Here is an 11,751-nt window from a genome sequence, read left to right on the forward strand (position 1 = left end):
CTACCTCAAGTCATTTTTTTCCTAATACAATCTTTAGTACTTTGCTTATATATTCTACTTATTTACTCACCCTTTAAACTGCATCAGTTACTACCCTATGACCTTCATATCGATCACCCTTTTTCTCTGCATTTTCATTTATGTCCTCATTTGAATTCTGACAACTTAAGCTGATGTTTACCACATCACTGATTTTATTTTCAAAACCTGAATGATTGCCTTTATTGTCTCCTTTTAATTGTGGTATTTATTTACTCTGTTAAGTTTTTATATCTCTTCCTATGATTTTTCACTTTAGCTTGGTGTCTAGTTATGGCATTCTGCTTCAATTCTGTTGGTTCATTTTTTTCCCCAACACTATTGAGAATATCAAATGATGTCCTGAATATTTTCTTCTGTATTCTTTAGTAGATCATTGTTAACATACACTTATTCTTGAATTCTCTCAGAAGCTGTTTCTTTTCCTTTGTTCTAGATTACACAATTGGAAGAAAAGTTGGGTGACTGCTCCTGATTATTCTCTGTTAATCTGTATCATGGTTGAGGCTGGATCTTAGATATAAAGCTGGAGCACAGGTTGATATGCATGAATCCCTTTCTAATTCCTGCCAAATGCACCAGCTGCACTAAAGTACTCTTATATCTAATGTAATTGTTAAAAGCAGGGTTTTGGAATCGGGCCCCAGGGATGTGAATCCTAGGTCGCTTATTGAGTTTGTGTATTATAATACCGCCTACATCAAATGGCAGCTACTGTGAAGAGTAAATGAATTAATTCAGACAGAGTACTTAGAACAGTATCTGAAACAGTAATAACTTAATCAGTATTATCTGTCAATTACATCCTCTTCCTTATAAGTAATGTAGTTATTTCCTCCTACCACCATATGATTCTTAAATACTTTAAACAATTGAAGTCCAGGTAAAATCACAGCTCTCAGCATTGAAGATTCTTTCATTGTTTATTTTTATCTAGCATTTTAAATGTACTGATAAAAATAAAATGTTTGTTTTCTATTGCCCACAATCCTGTTTTCTGAGAGCTGTTTTAACATAGAGATTTTACTTCTTAAACGTGGTTATATACTGTCTAACTTCTGTTGACTTTGTGTAGTATGATAGAACCTACAACAAATGGCTATGACTGTGAGGAGTAAATGAATTAATTCATACAGAGTACTTAGAACAGTATCTGAAACAGTAATAACTTAATCAATATTATCTGTCAATTACATCCTTTTCCTTATAAGTACTGTGATTATTTCATCAATGCCTGTGAGTAGAGGAAATGATTGTCAATTTTCTAGTTGGTATGGAACATAAAATTTTAGCCAGGGGCTAGGCTTTGGTTGAGGAATCATGTCTTTCCATTGTTTTGAAAAATGTGATCTTATTTTCACAATTTGAAGCCTAGGTATGCTTTTTTCAATCCATTTATGGTACAAAGTTTGCTGTCTGTCTTGGTTGCTGCTGGTTGTGAGTTTTGTCTTTTTTTGAGTTTTCGTGAATCTTAGTTTTTTAATTTGGGGGGCTGCTGCACTAGGGTGCTGCTGGTTAGATGCCATTTATTATCAACTGCCTGGGTTGCTAATTTAATAAGAATTTCAGGAGGTGTTGTGAACAATTGAAATTCTACCAGTATGTAACAAAACAAAACAAAAAAATCAGTATTGTAATACATGTATCCAAGAACTTCATTATATTAGATACTATGATGTATAGATTGCTTCAAATAAGGTCTGCTTTTTTCCTCACAGTACATATTTAATACGAAATGTATTTAATAATTGATATTTAGATACTGGTGTTTAGTAGATGGCTATTTTTGGCTAAAATAAATAATTATATTATATAACATTATAACCATTCTCTTTCTTCTCATACTATCTCCTTACCTAATTGTGGTTGCTGTTTATCTCCTAATCAGCGGTGGTTTGTCCATTCTTTATTTTTCATTTGTTTTAAATAACCAAGTAACTCCTGCACATTTCTATTAAATTGTTCAATAAATATTATAAATAGACAAGTTCACTAATGAAACACAAATATGAAAAGAACAATAGTTCTATTTTAACTCACACATTTGAGGTGAGAATTTTAAAATATACTTTCAGCAACTTTCAAGTATATAATACATTGTTAGTAACTATAGTCACCACGTTGTGCAGTAGATCTCTTGAACTTATTCCTCTTGTCTGCATGAAATTTTGTATACTTGACCATCATCTCCCAATCCTGCTGCCCCTGGTAACAGCCCTTCTACTCTGTTTTTATAAGCTCAATTTTTTTTAGTTGTTTTTTTTTTTTTTTTTTTTTTTTTTTTTTGAGACGGAGTTTTGCTCCGTCTCCCAGGCTGTAGTGCAGTAGAGCCATCTTGGCTCACTGCAAGCTCCGGCTCCCGGGTTCACGCCATTCTGCCTCAACCTTCCGAGTAGCTGGAACTACAGGCGTCCGCCACCACGCCCGGCTAATTTTTTTGTATTTTTAGTGGAGACGGGGTTTCACTGTGTTAGCCAGGATGGTCTGGATCTCCTGACCTCGTCATCTGCCCGCCTCGGCCTCCCAAAGTACTGGGATTACAGGCGTGAGCCACTGTGCCCGCCAACATTTTTAGATTCTATGCATAAGCGAGAAGATGTGATTTTTGTCTTCTGTGTCTGGCTTCTTTTATTAAACATAATGTCCTCCAGGGGCATTCATGTTGTCACAGATGACAGAATTTCCTGGGTTTTTAAAGGATAAATAGTATGTCATTGTGTATATATATGCTACATTTTTCTTATCCATTCGTCCGTTGATGGACGCTTAGTTGATGCCATATTTTGAGTGTCTTGAGTAATACTGCCATGAACAGGGGGAGTGCAGGTATCTTTTTGACATACGAATTTCATTTTTTTTTTTTGGCTATGTATCCAGTAATAGCAGGATTGTTGGATCCTATGGTAGTTATATTTTTAGTTTTTTGAAAAGTATTCATACTGTTTTCCCTAATGGCTGTACTAATTTACATTCCCACCAACAGTACACAGGGGTTGCCTTTTCTCCACATCCTCATCAACACTTTTATTTTGGTCTTTATCATAATAGCCATTAGAGAATGATAATTAGGTTTTAAACCTTAACCATTGCATGCAAAATTGTAAACCAACTATTACATGTATTTTATATATTTTTTGGGTAGTTCTTCAAATCTAATCAATAACTATGTATAAATTGTGAACTACCTCCCTCTCTAAAAGCTCAATTTAGCATATTTTAAGTAATATTTACTGATAACAACTCAAGATTTAGCTTGCTGCATTGAAGAAGAAAATCCAAACTAGAAACAGGGCCTATCAGTTGAAAACACAAAGCAAAGAAATAAACAAATTAGTGTTGATTAATGATAATATTTGTAATATAACATATGCTAAAACACTGGGTAGTTCAGGACAATTTTCTTTGAAGGTCTGCAAAAAGAAAAATCAATTTTCTAAGACAAATCTGTTGAAAAATGAGCTTCCATGTCTAAATTGAAGTAGGCAATGATTTTTTCTTTTTACTTTCAAATTGCTCTAGGCATTTTTAGACTGGCAGAAAAATATATACTAATTTCACCTGCTTTTTGGATTAAGAGTAAACACTACTAAATGAATGCAATTTTGGTAGTTTATAAATATTTTACTACAAATTCATTTATAATTTACCTATTTTATAAACTTTTTTATGTCTTTAAAGTGGTATCTTACGAAATTTAGAGAAGAGGATGAAGAATGGAAAAAGACGGTGTGTTATAAAAAAGGGAGAGAAGGCAAAATGTGAGATAGGCAGAGAAGAATAAATCATGAAAAAAGAGCAGAGACAAGAAGGAAAAGAAAAGACTCTTTCCCCAGAAGTAAGGACTGGCGAAAAAGCCATCATGAGCCAATCTGGCTTCTTTCCTCCACTGTTGCTGTGTCAACTGTAATTGACTGATATTTTTCAGGCTGACTTGCAGACCTTAGAGGTTGTAGCCATTATTCTTTCCTGAATACTCATTGAATAGGCTCCTGTGCAGCCTCTTCCCTTCAGGGCTGCACTGATGAAGCTTCCTCAGTGTCAAAGCTTCTAAGCTTTCTAAATGAGAGACTTCTAATCACATTAGCTATCAAATGTTCTCACCAGTGTTAATTCTCACCTGGAACAAAGTCCTTCTCTGTCTTTGTTACTCATGTTGTCTCATTTGGAGTAAATTGAAATTGTGGCTAACTGTAAATCAGTAACCTGTGCCTCTCTCCGTGGAGTGTTTTGTTCTCTTCAGTGCTATTAGTTCTGCTTCCCGATTCTGCCACCTCAGGGATTCTCCACAGTTGCCTGGTACGCAATACCTAAACACTTAAGTAACATTCTCTATCTTTGAAATACTCACAATATGTCTAGCTTGGATGCCTTTTAGAGATTCTACTTAAAGAGACAATCGATTTTTTAAATATACATTTAGAATATCTCAGAGATAAGTTTCAAAGCATTTACATATGTGCATTGTTCATAATAAAATAGATTTGTAATTTATTGGCAAAGTATGATATAGATTCACAAACAGTATAATAATATCATGCCAGTATAAGAAAAAGATTAGCTAAGTGCTGCAAAACAAAAATAGCATTATAAGAAAAATATAAAGTGGAATTCTTAACTTGATTTTTGAAACTGTGGCCAAGGTGCTAATATTGTTTTATTTGCCTTGGGACAATTAAAGAGTGTTTATGTCATACCCTCATTCAGTTCACCTGTATAGCTTCTAAAAAACCAGATGAATTGTGGTAGATGACGATGAAGTACAATAAACTTAAGTAATAATTCCAGTTCCTACTGAGCTGGATGTAGTATTAGAGATTTAATAAAGATTTCTTCCTGTCTTGAATATGTATGTGGCACATAATAAAATGGAGAGGCAAAGCTAACATTAATATCTGGTGATTAATTTAACTTTCTAGTTCATTTGTTGAGTGCCTGTGCTAGGTACATGGAATCCAGGGTGAATATGGAATGGTTTATGCCACTAAGTAGCTCACAGGAAAGTGGTGAGGAAACAGAAATGAACAACAACTTATATCAAATTAATATGCTCTGTGTTTTCCAAACAGTAAAATATCAAGACATTTACTCTATTTATATATGTCTGTACAGTCACAGATCTCTTAGTTTAATGGGTGGTCCATTACCTTATCTTTAGGAAACAACCTTGCTTATGTGTAGGTCTCAGTTATTCAAATCATGTAGACCATGGTCCCTGCTCTCAAGATACCCTAAAGGGAAAAGAAAGTAGAACAGAGACTATAGAACAAAATGCCTGTATCATCATAAACTCTCTGATTATTTTCCATTTGTAAACTAAGCTATCGTAATAGTTTTCTATGGAATTAAAAACTTTATGTATGTAAAGCACTTTGACATGTGTCTTCCATGGAAAAGCAGGTAAGAAATGGTAGCTGTTATTATTTTAAGTGGATATAAATGTCACAGTAGCACAGAAGAGAGAAACTTGTAAATCAGCTGTTGGGAAATTGTGGAAGACTGCAAGGAGGAGAATTTGCATGGCCAAGTTTGCTCTACCAATTAGAAAATGAAAACAAAAAGTGTAAAGGACTTTCTTGGTAAATAGAAGCAGTATGTGGTAGAGAGCAGCAAGGACACATGGCATTTTAGAGAAATCGTGAGTGGCTTATATGGCCGGAGAGATGGAGCAATTGGGGGTTGGAGACAATTGGAGAGGGATCCTTTTGGATAGTTAGGCATTGGCTGGGCAGTTTGAACTCACCTAAGAAATGTGACTGATTGAAGGCATGGATTTTAGAGTGAGAATGATCGGGCTTAAAACCCAACTCAAACCTCACCAGCTGTGTGATGTTTGGAAGCTGTATCCACTCTCTAAATTGCAGTTTTTAATCTGTTAAATAGACACAATAATATTGCTTAACTCACAGGATAGTTGAAAAGATACATGAGATAAGGTAATATAACAAATGTGTACTACATCACAGTTGTATCATTTGTTGAATGTTTATTATTAGCCTAAAAGTTATCAAAATCCACAGAAAGATTTAAGCAGGGGAGAGAGATGATCTTATTTTAATTATAGAGGGTTCATTGGATGAGCATGGAGATAATGGATTGTGGTTAAAGAGTTGCAGAGTTTGAATATAGGGAAAGAAGCTGAGATGGCTTTTGTAGGGTGAGAAATGAGGAAGCAAAGTCATGACTATAGACATGAGGAGGTGGGAAGATAAAGGGATTTTAAGAAGGTCAAAGCCATGAATTTAGTGGCTAATTCAATAGGGAAAGTGTCTGAGTGAGAAGGAGAAGTGGAAGCTTATTCATGTGTTTGACTTGGCTGACCAAAATAAGTTTTGGAGTCTTTCACTGATGTGGAAGATATATTAGAAAGTTCAGGAACAAAGTAAGTTGAGGAGGGGAGAACCAGGGGATATTCAATAAGAAATCTGCAATAATTACTTGGAAGCAGGTGGTCCTAGTTCATTTTCTGTTGCTTACAACAGAATACCTGAAACTGGGTAACTTATAAGTAAAGAAAAGTTAATTCTTACAGTTACGAAAGCTGGGAAGTCCCAGATCAAGTAGCTGCATCTGATTAGAGCTTTTTTGCTGGTGAGGACTCCGCAGGGTCCTGAGTCAGTAAAGGGTATCCTATGGAGAGAGGCCTGAGCATGGTAGCTCAGGTCTCTCTCCCTCTTTTTATAAACCTATCAGTTCCCCTCTTTGATAATCCATTAATGCATTAGCTCATTAATGCATTAATTCATGAATGGGTTAATGTATTCACGGGAGCAGAACCCTCATGATCCAACAACATTTTAAAGGCCCTTACCTCTCAATAATGCCACATTCGGGATTAAGTTTCAAAATATGGTGAAAGAGACATTCAAACTATAGAAGAAGCATAGATTTAGCAATAACAGGAGTTTCTAAATAGAGGTAAAAAATATGAATCAGCACGTAAAGGAGAGTTAAAGCCTTGGAAGAAAATGAATTTACTCAGGAAGAATAGAGAGACGGGAAAAGGTGAAGACAGGGCCAGGTGTGAAAACCATCAGTGAGAGTGTAAGCAGAAAAAATCCTTTGAATGAATCTGGGCAGGAATGGCTTGAGAGGTAGGAGAAAAGCAGGCTACAGTAATACTGCAAAAGCATGATGAATTTTTCAAAATGGTTAAGTGAAATTCAAATGTTCAGAAAAGTGTAGGAAGGTAAAGTATCAGTTAGAATTTTTTGCTGTGGAAAATAGAAAACACAATTCAAATGAATACACAAAAATCGAATTTTATCTCATGTGACAAGTAGAATGAAAATTGCTCTGGTTTCGGTTTACTTAGTGGGACTGTACAAAGTGATGATAAAATCATAATTGTTCCTACAATAAAAGTCTTCCCACTTAGGCTGGCTCATCTTGTAATCCTACAATGATTGCCATAATTCCACATAGCACATACAAACCTTGAAACTTCCAGAGACAGAAGGAGGAGTATTTTCTTTCCCTGCCCAGGAGACTTTCTCTTACACTTTTTGGTAGGCAGAGTAATGCCTCCAACTGACGTATCCACATCCTAATTCTTGGAACCTGTAAATGCATTATGTTGTGTGCAAAGCTGAATTAAGGTTGCGGCTAAGATTAAGATTGCTAATCAACTGACCTTAGATTCAGAGTTTATGCTGGATTATCCAGGTGGACCAAGTGTATCACAAATGACCTTAAGAGGGAGGCGGAAAAGGGAGAACCAGAGTTTTTGCAATGTGAAAATGATGTGGTCCTATATTGTTTGTTGTGAAGATAGAAGGATGGGGCAGGCATGAGACAAAGAATGCAGGCAGCCTCTAGAAGGTTAAAAATAGCAAGCAAATGGATTCTCTCCCAGAATCTCCAGCAGGAATGCAACCTTGCTGGCATCTACATTTTAGCCCAGTGAGACTCATTTTGGACTTCTGACCTCCCAAACTGTAAGATGATGTTGTGTTGTTTTAAGGCGGTTTGTGATAATGTGTTACAGCATCAGTCCCCAACTTTTTGACACCAGGGACGGGTTTCATGGAAGACAATTTTTCCATGGACCAGGACAGAGGGAAGAGGGGGATGGTATTGGGATGATTCAAGTGCATTACATTTATGGTGCACTTTATTTCTATCATTATTACATTGTAATATCTAATGAAATGATTATACAATTCACCATAATGTAGAATCAGTGGGAGCCCTGAGCTCATTTTTCTTGCAACTAGACAGTCCCATCTGGGGGTGCCAGGACACAGTGACATATCATCACGCATTAGATTCTCAGAAGGAGTGCGTAACCTAGATTCGTCTCATGCACAGTTCACAGTAGGGTTTGTGCTCCAATAAGAATCTAATGCCGCGGCTGATCTGACAGGAGAGGGAGCTCAGGTGGTAATGCTTGGTACCTGTGGCAGTGATGGTACAGGTGATAATGCTCAATACGGATCTGTGGCCTGGGGGTTGGGGACCCCTGTGTTACAGTAACTACAGAAAATGAACATACACCCCCATTGGCAAGAGTTGCATTGTGGGCCCAAGCCTGAAGTATTCACTTCCAAGGGGAATTGAATTTCCTAGACAGGCTGAGGCTGTTATGAAGCATATGGTCCCCTGATTCCTGAAAAAGTCTTGGGGATGGGAGGGAAAGGCTGTTGGATAGGCAACAAACTATCATATTCAGGCAAGGATGGAAAATTTATCTATTAAATTTGAAAGTTTGGAGGCCAATAATGATATATAGAGAGGAAATTCAGTGGGCAATAGGAAATTGGTGGCTGACAAAATAAATAAAGTAACTTGTACATAAATAAAAGGCAATACAGAAACCTAACCATTTATATAGAAATGCAATTGTTTTATATTTTCTTTTAATATGGGTGATAATGGAAATCTTTTTATGTAGAAAGAGCCAGAGCCAGATGGAAACAGGAGTGAGAAAGGTAGAAGATGAATGATTGAGGATGAAAACTCCCTCAAGAGATTTTATTTGACCAAGTATGTCCACATTGTTACTTAAAAGCATATGTTTACTTCCTGTAAGAAATCTGTAAAAATCATTTTAGAGTATGAATAACAATCGTCTTACGTGTTTATTTTACAAATTTTGATTTTCTCTGTAATGGTAATTCGTAAAACATAGGTACTAATATTTCACAATTCATTTATTCATGTAATAATTGTACTAGTACCTAGCATCAATTCAATGAAAGCTGTGATTAAGAGGTTTCACACGGATGGAGCTGGAAGCCATTATCCTCAGCAAACTAACACAGGAACAGAAAACCAAATAGCGCATCTTCTCACTTACAAGTGGGAGCTGAACAATGAGAACACATGGACACAGGGAGGGGAAAAGCACACACCGGGGACTGTCAGGGGAGGGCAGGGGGAGGAAGAGCATCATGATAAACAGCTAATGCATGCATGGCTTAATACCTAGGGGATGTGTTGATAGGTGCAGCCAACCACCATGGCACACGTTTACCTATGTAACAAACCTGCACATCCTGCACATGTACCCCGAACTTAAATTTAATTAAAAAAGAAAAAAGAAAAAAGTTTCAAATTATAGTGTTAGCTAGAACTGGTGACGTCTTCCTAAATACAGCTTGAAACTTCATAAAGGAGCTCTCCTGAGATTTCTTACCATGGAATATCTTCCATTTGAAATCTCCCCTAATAGGATATTTTCGTACTTCAGAAATTCACTCTCTTGGGTTCACTTCAAGAGGGGCTTTATATTGATGACTGTCTCTCTGGGATAGCAACAGAAGGATAATTGGGTAGAGCGACCAGCCTGGTTACAATCCTACGTCTATGATTATATGACTCCTGTTCTGTTCTTTAGCATCATTTTAAACCAGTTTCTTGAATTCAACTTTTCTTTTGGAATGCGTGAGGCAGATTTTCCCTGGGTTATTGTTCCATGTTTATTTATACAACAACCACAAAGTTAGAGGAGAACAAATGCCCATATGAAGAAGCTGACGATTATTGCCGTGGCAGATAAAAACTCCCTGCTATTCATTATAATCGAGGGGAAGAAAGCAAATAGTGGAGGCAGAAAGTTTGTTATCGATTGCACAGCAACCCTACTATGTTCCTTTTATCAGCTCTTCTCAGTAATCTCCAAAACTCCTTTCAACACAATCTTCTCTATTGTCAGACTTCCTTGCCTATTAGTCAGGCTCACTCTCAGCAGCTGATGTACTTTCTTATTTTATGCAGATTATAGAGTCCAAAAAAAGTAAATTCTGTAATTTTCCACCTAGATATGAGAACTTAACTCTCACCATTCATTCTTTTCTTTTTCTCTCACATTACGATTCGCAAGACATGTTTTTCTCTACTTCAGGGATAATTCCTTTACCTGCCCTCTGGATCCCGTGTTCTGCCTGCCTGCTCGGGAAATTTTGATTACTCCCCTTCTTATACTTCCAGTCTCCTGTATTACTGATTTCTTCTTGCAAGTGGTTAAACTTAAACTTATGCCTCCCATTAAAATAAAATTAGCAACAGCACCAAACCCAGCAACAATAAGGTATCATTATCATCAACAACATCAGTAGTTCTCACAGTTCCCTCTGATTCTCTGTTGTCTTCTCCCCTTTGCTTTCTTTTTTTGCATTGTGCTTTCTGAGAAGTTTCTACACTGGGTGCCTCCAAGGCCTCACTCACTCCTGAGCTGCTCGTAATCTGGCTTCTGCCCTTACCCATTCCATGTTAATATGGTGCTACTAAATTCTGCAGATAACGTCATTACTTTTCTTACTTGGCCTCTCTCCTAAGCAGGCTGTATTTCTTCATTGTTGATATTACTTATCATTTTGTCCAAGCCCTTCCTCTTTTCTCACTGGAATATTCCTCCCTGGAGGTTCTTCAACCCCAAGGCTGTAGTGAGCACTTATTTGATGATATGCTGATATGATAATGATTGAATAATGGTATGCTAATATAATGCTTATAGTGTTGATGGTTCCCTTTTGAACAACAGATTTCTATATCAATCTCATGTTCAAAGCTGAAATCATTCCCACTAAACTTTCTCCTTTTCTCATGTATCTTATCTCAGTGAATGGTGCCAACATCTATCCAGTTCTTTCAAAGGGAAAACAAATTAGCATTTTTAATTTCTCCTTCCCTCTTGCTATCTCATATCTAATAAGTCAGAGGGTCCTATTCTATCACCCCAATATTGCTTGTGTTCATTCATTTCTATCCATCTGACCTGACTCTAGTTTATTTCATTATAAACTTTTATCCAGATGGCATTAATTGTATATGTGGGAGCCCTGCTTCTAACATTGTCCCTCCAAATGGGTCTCTCTACTGCAAAGCTGAATGATCACTCCCCTGCTTAAATCCTCCTGTGGTTTCTCATCATAAATTATGATCTCAAAAAGCTTGTGAGGTGCTTTTAGGTTTGACTCCTAACTCTTATGTCTTGTTTTTTCCCCTGTGCAAAACATGTTTTTAAAAATTTCTGTACTTTTTGTTTTACTAGAATTTTGAATCTTTGCTTCTGAAACAAACACTCATTGCCTTCTTTTCCTCTGTCCTACTTTACCTTGCAAAATGATTTGGTTAACTTCCATCTATATTTAGATCTTAGCTGAATCTCTGAATAGGCCAATAATAGGCTCTGAAATTGAGGCAATAATTAATAGCTTACCAACCAAAAAAAGTCCAGGGCCAGATGGATTCACAGCCAAATTCTACCAGAGG

The 11,751-nt window shown here is 36.6% G+C and overlaps 1 long non-coding RNA gene across 1 annotated transcript; it reads left to right on the plus strand.

The window, feature by feature from the left end:
* Positions 1 to 2,406: 2,406 nt before the first annotated feature.
* LOC134757403 (uncharacterized) lies at positions 2,407 to 9,570 on the plus strand. The gene is made up of 3 exons (XR_010131292.1): positions 2,407 to 2,942; positions 8,930 to 9,021; positions 9,220 to 9,570. It is a non-coding gene; the product is annotated as an uncharacterized lncRNA (long non-coding RNA).
* The last annotated feature ends 2,181 nt before the right edge of the window (positions 9,571 to 11,751 follow it).

The sequence above is a fragment of the Gorilla gorilla genome, chromosome 17, assembly GCF_029281585.2.
Source record: "Gorilla gorilla gorilla isolate KB3781 chromosome 17, NHGRI_mGorGor1-v2.1_pri, whole genome shotgun sequence".
Classification (NCBI taxonomy): Eukaryota; Metazoa; Chordata; class Mammalia; order Primates; family Hominidae; genus Gorilla; species Gorilla gorilla.